This window comes from Trachypithecus francoisi, unplaced genomic scaffold (genome assembly GCF_009764315.1).
Source record: "Trachypithecus francoisi isolate TF-2019V2 unplaced genomic scaffold, Tfra_2.0 Lachesis_group2, whole genome shotgun sequence".
In the NCBI taxonomy this organism is placed as follows: domain Eukaryota; kingdom Metazoa; phylum Chordata; class Mammalia; order Primates; family Cercopithecidae; genus Trachypithecus; species Trachypithecus francoisi.
This window is the reverse complement of record NW_022681465.1, coordinates 39,127,284-39,138,345: the sequence shown is the minus strand read 5'-3', so window position 1 is coordinate 39,138,345 and position 11,062 is coordinate 39,127,284.

The following is an 11,062-nucleotide window of genomic DNA, read 5'->3' as shown; positions in this document are numbered from 1 at the left end:
ATATAGTGGTTTACAACTTTTACATTTACAAACTTTAAACCAATCATGCATTTGCTTGTCTGCTTCCTGGTATCTTAATCTCATCAAAGCCAGGTCTCCAAATCATAAGGAAGAAAGTCTGAAAAGGGTCATGAAAGAAGTGGCTTAACTAGGTCAAAGCATATGTGTATTTCATATAATCTTCTATTTTAATAGTCTGTGCTGGGTAGTTTCCTTAAAAGGGTGTTAATTCACTTTCTTCTTATTCATACATTCTGTAGTTGTCAGTACCAGATGTCAATCTCTGATCTCTAGTAATATTTTAGGTACCACTTCCCCTGATATCTTTCTGTATCCTTTAGTTTTAGATGAGTCTTTTGCAAGGAGACTGTACCTGAATTTTGTTTTTTATTATGCTCCCCAACTTGGGCAGTCCCTGGGCTTTGTCATCTGTCCCCAGCACTCTCAAAGGCATAAAAATGGAAGCTTCAGATGCTTTCAAGGTGAAAGTTGGCCTCAGCCTTCAGCTTACCCCTTGGGATTCCTACCTTCACTTAGTTTCTGATCCAAGAATATTCCTTACTAACTTTCCAGGTCATCAATGCATTAAAATAATTTTATTCTACATTTTTAGTTATTTTTAGCAGGAAGGTCAGTTAAGGTAGCTATTCTAGCATATTCCCAAAAATCACAATAATTTATTTTCTAATGTACAGATACCTAAGTCTGCATCAAACTTAGAAAGTTGGCAGTATAAACAGATCATTTGTTCAGGATTTAAATCAGGAAAATGTTTAGTATTCATAGTGAGAAATCTTTAGAAAGTCTGAGAAATGCACACTAACTAACAAACAAGGTAGAAGAAACATTTTATTTCATACTCGTTTCTATTATCTTTCCTTCCCAACCATAAATTCAAGATCTTTTACAAATGTATTCTTCCTTCTTCCAGATGTCCTAATCCTCTTCTATGCAGACAGAGAAGGTCAGGAAACTGGTTTTCTATTCTCAGTACATGACTCAGTAATTCTCATCTTTAGTTGTTTACACACGATTTCCCACACTTCAAAATTCATGCCTTCCTCTGTTGAATTATGTCGTATTTCTTTCTTTCAATACTATATTTCAGGTTCATTCCTCCATAAGGAATTCCCATAGTAGTACCACCTGGTATGTCCGTCTAGTCATCCAAAGAATACCACAGTTAAAATTACAAACCTTATTTTAAGTTAGCCAGAATAAATTGTCTATGAAAAGACTGAAAAGATACAAAGGACATTTTTTCTCAGTTTTAAAACTGTATTCTGCTTTAAAAACTGTTTTCTAGTAAATTGAATTTGGAAATTCTAACTCATCTCTAATATTTTGAGTTGGAGTTGGGAAAAGGATAGAGAGTTTTTTGAGTTTTAAAACTTAGAAATGGAAAAAGGCCAGGATAGGCCTTGGGGCAATTTTTCTAAAAGGGAAACAGTTGTCTCTGTGGCATAAGACTGCTGGCATATAATTTTATTTTCTTTCTATTCATATCTTCAGATGTAGAGCCAAAGACTAAAAGCAGGAGTCTTAGAAGGACAAACAGGGCTTTCTAGCTGGTTGGGGGCAAACAGGTAGAGAGACTTCAGCTGATAGGAATCAAAGGAAAGACCTGGTTTGAAACAATTGTGCACAATCTATGTGAACCAGACAGAGCCCACAGTTGTCAGACCCTCTGTCCGGGTGAGTTAACTTGACTCACACTCAGAGACTAAATCAGAGTTACTCAAGCAACAATGAATAAGTTGTAAGTTAATGAAAGAGGTTGGATAACATTTAAAGATTTGTATTTGTTTATTCTTGTTCTAAGTTGTGCCTTATCTGTAGATAAAAGTTATGATGCTACTAATCAAAGCACATAACTTCTATCTTACAGAGAAGCCATTATCAGGTAGGACAAGCGTATTATTCTTCTGGTTTCAAACAACTGTGCCTCTGGGAAGCCTAAGTATTTGTTTTTTTTTTTTTTTTTTTGTTTTTTTTTTTGAGACAAGTTCTTGCTCTGTTGCCCAGGCTGGAGTTTCATGATCATAGTTCACTGTAACTTTGAATTTCTGGGTTCAGGTGTTCCTCCTGCTTCAGCTTCCCATGTAGTTGTGACTGAAGATGTGCACCACCGTGGCTGGCTAATTTTCATTTTTTAATTTTTGTAGAGATGGGGGTTTCACTATGTTTTCCACACTGGTCTCAAGCTCCTGTCCTCAAGTGATCCTGCCGCCTCGGCCTCACAAAGGGCTGGAATTAAAGGTGTGAGCTACCACACCAGGTCCTGGCTGCTTGGATTTTAAGACCAAGGGTAACTACTATTTGTTGACCCCTTGGTCTCACTGAGGACCTGGAAAGAAATAACAGCAACACTGGGCCTTGCAAATCCAAACCTAAAATGTGCTGTCTAAAAAAAGAAACTTCATACATGTCGAAATATATAAGGCAACTCTTATCCAGTTTCCTTTTCTTTTATAATTTTGCCATTATAGATTTATTCCTTTGGACTAATAAAAAGTTAAAATATTACATTGTAACTCACTAGCTATGCTTTGGTGTGACATTTTTTAAAAATTAATATTTCTTTATAGCTAGCTAAGCAAAGGGCCCGGAGGAGACAAAGAGAACCTTGAAGTTGGGAGAGGGGTTTGGAGAGTGAATTGTGGAAACTGGCCAATAGCTTAGAAAGTACTGGTTAGGTAGGAGGGTCTTGAGGACAGTATCTGTCACTTACTCAAGGATGTTACACAGATGTCATTTGATAAATATTTGTTGGCTGTAAAGCAGCACCTGGAAGTGAGGAAGAAACAGAAAATTTGCCTCAGGCTGATCCTGCTAGTACGTGATGGTATATGTGTGTGTCAGGTTTCATGTATTATGTATACATCGTGTGTGCTTGTCCTAATTGGCCCAATAGATTCTATGTGCCGTAAAAGCCAAGTGTTAGCTCCTGCTTTGTTTTGAGGTCTCTTTGAAGCCCTGCACACCAGGGGCCTTCCATAAATGGTGCTGAGTGACTGACAGCCTGTGCTGACAACCGTCAGCCAAAGGGAGGAAAAAAGCACCTGAATCAATTGAGTCAGCCAAGAAACACAGTCAAATGTAATTTTCGGCACAAATATTATAGGACCTCCTCATGCTAAAAAACAAACAAAAAGCTCAAGGACACATTTTATGGGAGTGACCCTTGGGCAGGCTCTATTTTAGCATAGCTCTAAGAAACAAAGGAAAAGGAAAACTAAATCAGAATATTCAAGAGTATAAACATCTCTCTAGAAAAGGTAAGTCAATAACAATTCGGGCTAACAGATCTTTTCTTTTTTTTTTTTTGAGATGCAGTCTCGCTCTCGCCCAGACTGGGCGCGATGCAACTGTGTGATCTCGGCTCACTGCAACCTCTGCCTCCTGGGTTCAAGTGATTCTCCAGCCTCAGCCTCCCGAGTAGCTGGAACTACAGGCACCTGCTAACATGCCAGGCTAATTTTTGTATTTTTAGTAGAAATGGGGTTTCACCACGTTGGCCAAGCTGGTCTTGAACTCCTGACCTCAGGTGATCCACTTACTTCGGCCTCTCAGAGTGCTGGGATTACAGGCATGAGCCACTGCACCTGACTCAGATCATTTCTAAAAATGTTTTTTCTATCTTCTGATTTTTATAGGAGAAAGCCTATAATTGGTTTTTATGGCTATATAGCCAGGCCCATCATCCTAGTCACTTCCTGGCCTAGGTAGGCCCCATCCAACCTAGGGCTTAGATGCCAACTCAACACTGAAAACTTGGTTTGCCAGCACGTCATTATTTTAAATGATCAGATTGGAATATGTTACCGTTATAGAAATTGGTTTGCTATTACAAGTCTAAACTTCTTTGCATGTGATCTACATGGTATTTAAATTTTATAACTCACATTCAATAGTAACAGCAAATACATCTTTAGTGCTTACTTTATGCCAGTCTCTAAGTATAATTATGTGAATTCGTCTCATCCTCACACTAACTCTGTGAGGGGACTTGTCCTCATTTTACAAAGAAGAAAGTGAAGCTCAGGGAACTTGCCCCAGGCACAGAGGTAGAAAGTGGCAGAGGCAGAATTTGAACCCTTAGAGTCTACCTCCAGGGGCCAGGCTCTCACCTCAGTCCTGGGCTGCCTTCATTTACTCTGTAGTAAATGTAGTGCAGTTTCTACGAAACATACTGCTCCTTATTTACCTAGAATTCCTTCAGTGCAGGATTATCTGAGGACCACCTGTGTCACAATCACTTGATAAAGATGCAGATTTTAGGCAATATCTCATACCAACTGAATCGAAATTTCGGGGGACAATGCCCAGAAATTTGTTTTGTTAACAAGCTCCCTTGAGAAATTCTAACAGTCACCACAGTTTGGACTTCCAGAGTGAAGATTTCTTTCTAAGCATTTCTAGTAGGCTTAGGGTTCCATTTGGAAAAAATGGAAATGATATATCTATACCTGTAGAATTTTCTATAGCATTTCTGTTTCTAAATAGGTCAGTGTTTAATTGAATGAAATCTGTACCTTTTTTAATAGTAGCAACCAGATGGGGGGAAACAAACTTGCTTGAGCAATGGTGAATGGAGATACGCATAGTGTAATTTGCATTACTGTTTTTTGTTTGTTTGTTTTGTTTTGTTTTGTTTCTTGAGACAGTCTTGCTCTGTCGCCCAGGCTGGAGTGCAGTGGTGTGATCTCGGCTCACTGCAACCTCCGCCTCCCGGGTTCAAGCGATTCTCCTGCCTCAGCCTCCCAAGTAGCTGGGACTACAGGCGTGTGCCATCATGCCCAGCTAATTTTTTGTGTTTTTAGTAGAGACAGGGTTTCACCGTGTTAGCCAGGATGGTCTCAACCTCCTGACCTCGTGATCTGTCCACCTTGGCCTCCCAAAGTGCTGGGATTACAGGTTTGAGCCACTATGCCCGGCCATTACTGTTTCATTTTGATCAAGCATTGTTATTATGGTTTCTAAAAATTATAACCTCAAGTCTTTCATATATATCAGTTTTACTGAGATATAATTTACATGGCATAAAATTTACCCATTTAAAGTTTATAATTCAATGGTTTTTAGTATAGTGACAGGGTTGAGTGCCTAGCAAAATGATCAATTTCAGAATGTTTTCATTACCCTAACAAAAAATCGTATACCTATTAGCAGACACTTCCCATTGTTGCCTCCCTTCAGTCTAAGGAAATCACTACTTTCTGGTTCTATAGATTTGCCTAGTCTGGACATTTCATATAAATGGAATGATATAATATATTTCAAATAAGTGGAATAATAACAATATATGGTCTTCTGTAACTGGTTTCTTTCAGCTAACATAATTTTTAAAAGGTTCATCTGTGTTTTAACATGTATCAGTACTTTGTTTCTTTTTATTGTTGAATAATATTCTATTATATATACAAATATTTCACATTCTATTTATCCATTCATCAGTCGATGGACATTTGTGTTGTTTACACTTATTGGCTATTGTGAATAATGCAGCTATGAACATTCATATACCAGGTTTTTTTTTTTTTTTTTTTTCAAGACAGGGTCTTACTCTGTTGCCCAGGCTGGAGTGCACTGGTGCAATCTCAGCTCGCTGCAGCCTCGATCTCCCAAGCTCAAGTGAACCTCCTGCCTCAGCCCCACAAGTGACTGGGACTACAGGCATGCACCACCACGCCTGGCTAATTTTTTTATTCTTCATAGAGATGGGGTTTCACCAGGTTGCCCCGGCTAGGGTCTTGAACTCCTGAACTCAAGTGATCCACCCACCTTGGCGTGCCAAAGTGCTGGGATTATAGGTGTGAGCCACCACACCCAGTCCATGTACAAGTTTTTGAATGTGCATAAGTTTTCTGGTCTTCTGGGTACATATCTAGGAATGGAATTGCTGGATCACATGGTAACTCTTGCTTAACCTTTTGGGGAGCTGTCAGACTGTTTTTGAAAGCAGCTACACCATTTTACATTCCCATCAGCAGCGTATGTGGCTTATAATTTCTGTACATTTTTGCCAGCATTTACTATTATCTGGCTTTTTTATTCTAGCTATCCTACTAGATGTGAAGTGGTGGCTCATTTTGGATTTGATTTGCTTTTCCCTGATGACTAATGACACTGAACATCTTTTCATGTCTCATTGGCCATTTGTATATCTTCTTTGGAGAAATGATATTCGATCCTTTGCCTACTTTTAATTGGATTATTTATCTTTTATCATTAAATCTAGACATTCTTTATATATTATAGATACAAGTCCCTTGGTTTGTAAATATTTTCTCCCACTCTGTGAGTTGTCTCCTTCCTTTCTTCCTTCCTTCGTTACTTCCTTTCTCTCTCTCTCTTTCTCTCTTTCTTTCTTTCGACACAGTCTTGCTCTGTTGCCCAGGCTGGAGTGCAGTGGGATGATCTCTACTTACTGCAACATCTGCTTCCCGGGTTCCAGTGATTCTCATGCCTCAGCCTATTGAGTAGCTGGGATTAGAGACACACACCACCACGTCCAGCTAATTTCTTGTATTTTGTATTTTTAGCTAAGCTGGTCTCGAACTTCTGGCCTCAAGTGATCCGCCCACCTCTGCCTCTCAAAGTGCTGCGATTACAGATATGAACCACTGCACCTGGCTATCTTTTCTTGATGCTATCCTTTGAAGCATATTTTCTTGATACTTATCTTCAACCTTATTTCCGTTACAATGAAGTTGTTGTGAGTTGAATAGTGTCCTCCAAAATTTATCTGTTAAATTTATAATCCCCAGTATTTCAGAATGTGACCTTATTTGAAATAAGGTTGTTGCAGGTGTAATTAGTTAAGATAAGGTCATACTGCAGTAGAGTGGACTTCCAATCCAATATGACTAGTGTCTTGTCAAAAGAAGAAGTTGGGACCCAGGTATGCACACAGGAAGAATGTCATGTAAACACTGGAGTTACCTGCCACAAGCCTAGGGATTATTAGAACCTAGGAGAGAGGCCTAGAACAGAACCTTCCCTAGTGCCTTTAGGGGGAGTATGGTGCTACCAACACCTCGATATTGGACTTCTATCTTCCAGAACTATGAGATAATACATTTCTGTTGTTTAAGTCATTCAGAATGCACTAGGTTTTACAGTAGCCCTAGTGTTAGAATAGGTAGCCAGGCAGACATGAGCAAGGCAGCAGAGCTCCCCATCCATGTCTACTATTTTAGAGAGGCAATTGTTAAACTGTCTCTCTAAAATAGTAACTGGTTGCAGCCAGCATCAGGGAAAGGCAATCTCCCAGTAGACAGAAAACACCTGAAGCTGGTGATCGGCGGCTTCTCAATAAGATCTCAGGAGCTGGGTAAGAGGGCTCAAGCATATGCGCTAAGAGGCAAAATGGCATACAACAAGTATATGGCCTTCCTCTAGGATTGCTCAACTGGTAAGGGGAAAACACCTCAAGTGAACATGTGGACAACTTCAGTAAGGTGGTCCCTCCCTAGTGCTGGCAGTTCACTGCACATGCAGACAGCGTGTGATTTTTCCCACTGCAAGGGAAAAATCAAGGGGGAAGACACAGAAATCCTAGCACCATGCTACTGTGTAAAACCCCAAGTCAAGGGCCGAACAGTGCACTTGGATCTCTCAGGTCATTTACCTGGCCCTCTTGCAAGTGTACTTTACTTCCTTTCATTCCTGCTCTAAAACTTTTTGATAAACTTTCACTCCTGCTCTAAAAGTTGCCTCAGTTTCTCTGCCTTATGCACCTCAGCAGAATTCTTTCCTCCAAGAAGGCAAAAATAGAGTTTCTGCAAACTCGACAGATTTGCCATTGCTAACACTAGTAAACTAATACAAATGCCCAAAATAACGGTTAGATCTACTATTCTTTCCCCTTCCCTCCTTCCTTCCTTCCTTCCTTCCCTCCCTCCTTCCCTCCCTCTTTCTTTCTCTTTCTTCTCTTTTTTCTCTTTTCTTTTTCCTTTCCTTTCCTTTCCTTCCCTTTCCCCTTTCCCCTTTCCTTCCTCCCTTCCCTCCTTCCCTCCTTCCTTCCTTCCTTCCCCTTCCTTCCCCTTCCTTCCTTTCTTTCCTTTCTTTTCTTTTTTCTTGAGATGGGGCTTCACTCTGTCACCCAGGCTGGAGTGCAGTGGTGTGATCTTGGCTCACTGCAACCTCTGCCTCCTTGGTTAAATGATTCTCTTGCCTCAGCCTCGTGAGTAGCTGGGACTACAGGCATGCTTGGGATATGTTCTCAGGATCTCCTGGGCCTCTGTAATGGGTGATGGCCACTCATATTTAGCTCAGACTAAATCTCTTCAAATATTTTACAGAGTTTGACTCTTTTCATTGACAATAATATACTACTTCTTGGTTTGTAATCCTAATTATATTAATCAATTATATAAAAATTACATTGTACTTAATGGCTCTATCTTTACTTTTCCTATATAAGTGCCTTAGGGTTTTAAAACATTAATATCAAAGTATTATTAAAATATGTCAGTGTTTATAACCTTTAGTGGACATTTAGGTTGCCTGCCTAACATTTTGGTTGCTTAACTCCTGTAAACTAAAAATAAAATTCTAAGGCTCCCAAGTGACTGAACAGACCATGCCTTGGCCAACGGGACTCCAGGGTAACCTTGAAAGCTAAATTCTCATTCATGACAGGATGCCAGGGTCAAACAAGCCTTATTATACTCCTTCCTCAATAGTCAGGATGAGACTTTCTTCCCTAAGGGCTAAACAGAAACCAACCCTTTTGAAAGATTCCGCTACTGATATCAACCGACCACCTGATATTGCCTCTAGTTTTTTGCCTGATAAGAGATTACCACATGGAGTGATTCTGGCCCATCTCCAGAAAATGCACAGTAAGAGTTTTCATGTCCTCTGCTTCGCCTTTTGATGTCAAAGAACTGAAAACTTCACCCTCGGATCATGCTAACACTGCCATTTTTTGTACATGAAACCCGTGAAGCGGCATGAAGCTCCATTGCACATGCACACATTTATCCTTTCATAAATATTCATGACTCTTCCTATAGCTTATTGAATATGTATATTTGGCCACCCTGCTCAGTATAAATTCCTGTTCTCTTTGCCCCTTCCTCAGAGTGTCTGTTTCTGGCTTCTGGCTGCAGGGTCAGCCTGTCAGCATGGCTACCCTACAGGCTGCAACCTTTTTCGAGAAATAACTTTCCAAATTTGTGAACTTCATCTGTACCTCAGTTGACACGCTCCTTTTCCTTTCTGAATGGAAAATGGTTTCATTCAAATACCCTCTCCTCCCATATGAAACAAGGAAGGCGATCCTAAACTCAGCACATTTAGGCTGTACTTTGTCTAAGAAACCAATCATGGTGTTAACTGACCACTGGTTCTTGGTCTCTCAATGCAGTAGAGATTGACAAGAGGCCAAAACAGTTTCCCAGACAAGCCTTCATTGGAGTTTATGCTCGGACATAAGAGAGGTAGCACAAAAGAGAGAATTCCTCGACTGACTCCTCAAAAAGAGCTAGTAGTGCTTTTTTATTAGGCAAGGTGCAGGGATTGACATCAGGGGTAGGGTATGCAGGCTGGACTGGGCAAAGCATATGATGGGTAGGCTATGTGGGTCAGCATTACCTGGTTGCTATGTTATCTTGAGTAATGGGCACCTTATGGGCTGGCAGAGGCAACAAGTCTATAAATCAATTGTTCAGCATTCCTTCTCTAGCTAGGACACTCCACAACCTTGGTCATCTAAGGCAGTTCTGGGAATTCCTTTTTTTTTGGACAGGATCTCGCTCTGTTGCCCAGGCTGGAGTGCAGTGGTGTGATCTTGGCTTACTGCAGCCTCCACCTTCCAGGCTCAAGCAATCCTCCCACCTCAACCTCCTGAGTAGCTGGGACCAAAGGCACAGACCACCATGCTTGGCTAATTTTTCAACTTTTTGTAGAAATGAGGTCTTGCTGTGGGGTACACGCTGGTCTTGAACTTCTGGGCCCAAGCAATCCTCCCGCCTTGGCCTCCCAAAGTGCTGGAATTGCAGGTGTGAGCTATTGTGCCCAGCCTAGTTCCTGGAATTCTTTAAGTAAAAGGCATGGTCTAAACATTAAGGCATCAGTGAGGTAGTGGTGTAGGTTTTGTGCTTGGTGGGGGTGCATTAAAGAATGCTCTAGTAGGGGTGAGGTGAAGCTGAGCCCCATTCCTACTCTGTCTCAATTGTAACCTCATTTTCATTTCCAGTGATTGATCTACAAACGTACAAATATAGTTTTGGTAAATGAGACCTAAAGGGAATTTTAATGGGGAATTTCTGAGACGTCTCCCCTGCTCCCAAGAAAGAGATGCAGAAGAGTAAGTTCCTGCTTCCTCCCTTGCTGCAGCCAACTTTTGACCATATGGTAGTCTGGGCTTTGGGAAATTGCTCATATAGAGGACTGAAGAGTGGAGAGAGAGAAGGTGGGCTCTCGATGAGGTTGGTGAGCTGTAACTGAAGATTGTCTTATCTCTGGACTTGTTATATGAACTGATAAATGTCTGTATCATTTAAACTAGTTCTACTCAGAGTTTTGTTTTTTGTAGCCCAAGGAATCTGAACTAGTATATCACTGTTCTTTCCAAATAATAACCTTTCACTTTATTTGGCTGTGTTTTTTTGCTAATGCCTAAGCTCTACTTGAACTTTATTAGATAATTATTCTGCTTTCTTCTGTGTTCTAAACATTTCTTGATTTGGTATAACTTCAAACATTACTAATTAATGCAGTGTATGTGTGCTGCAAATGGGTTACAAAGGTAATGAGATATTGATTCCTTCAGTCCTTAGGGTGGCCGGAAACCTCACGATGGTCATCCTTGCCCTGGTGGGAAGCAGATTCCTCCATAAGAGTGCTGAACAAATAATATTTTCAAATGTGTTCACCGAATTAATGTATTGTTGTTGCTTATTTCAAAATAATTAGAAAAATCATTTAGTAGGGCTGAATCCAAATTTCCTATGGAATACCAACTAATTAAGTTGGAATCTTAATTAAATGATTAATGGAATAGACTTCTAATAGCTGAAATTAGCTATATTTCTCTCTATTCCATATCCCT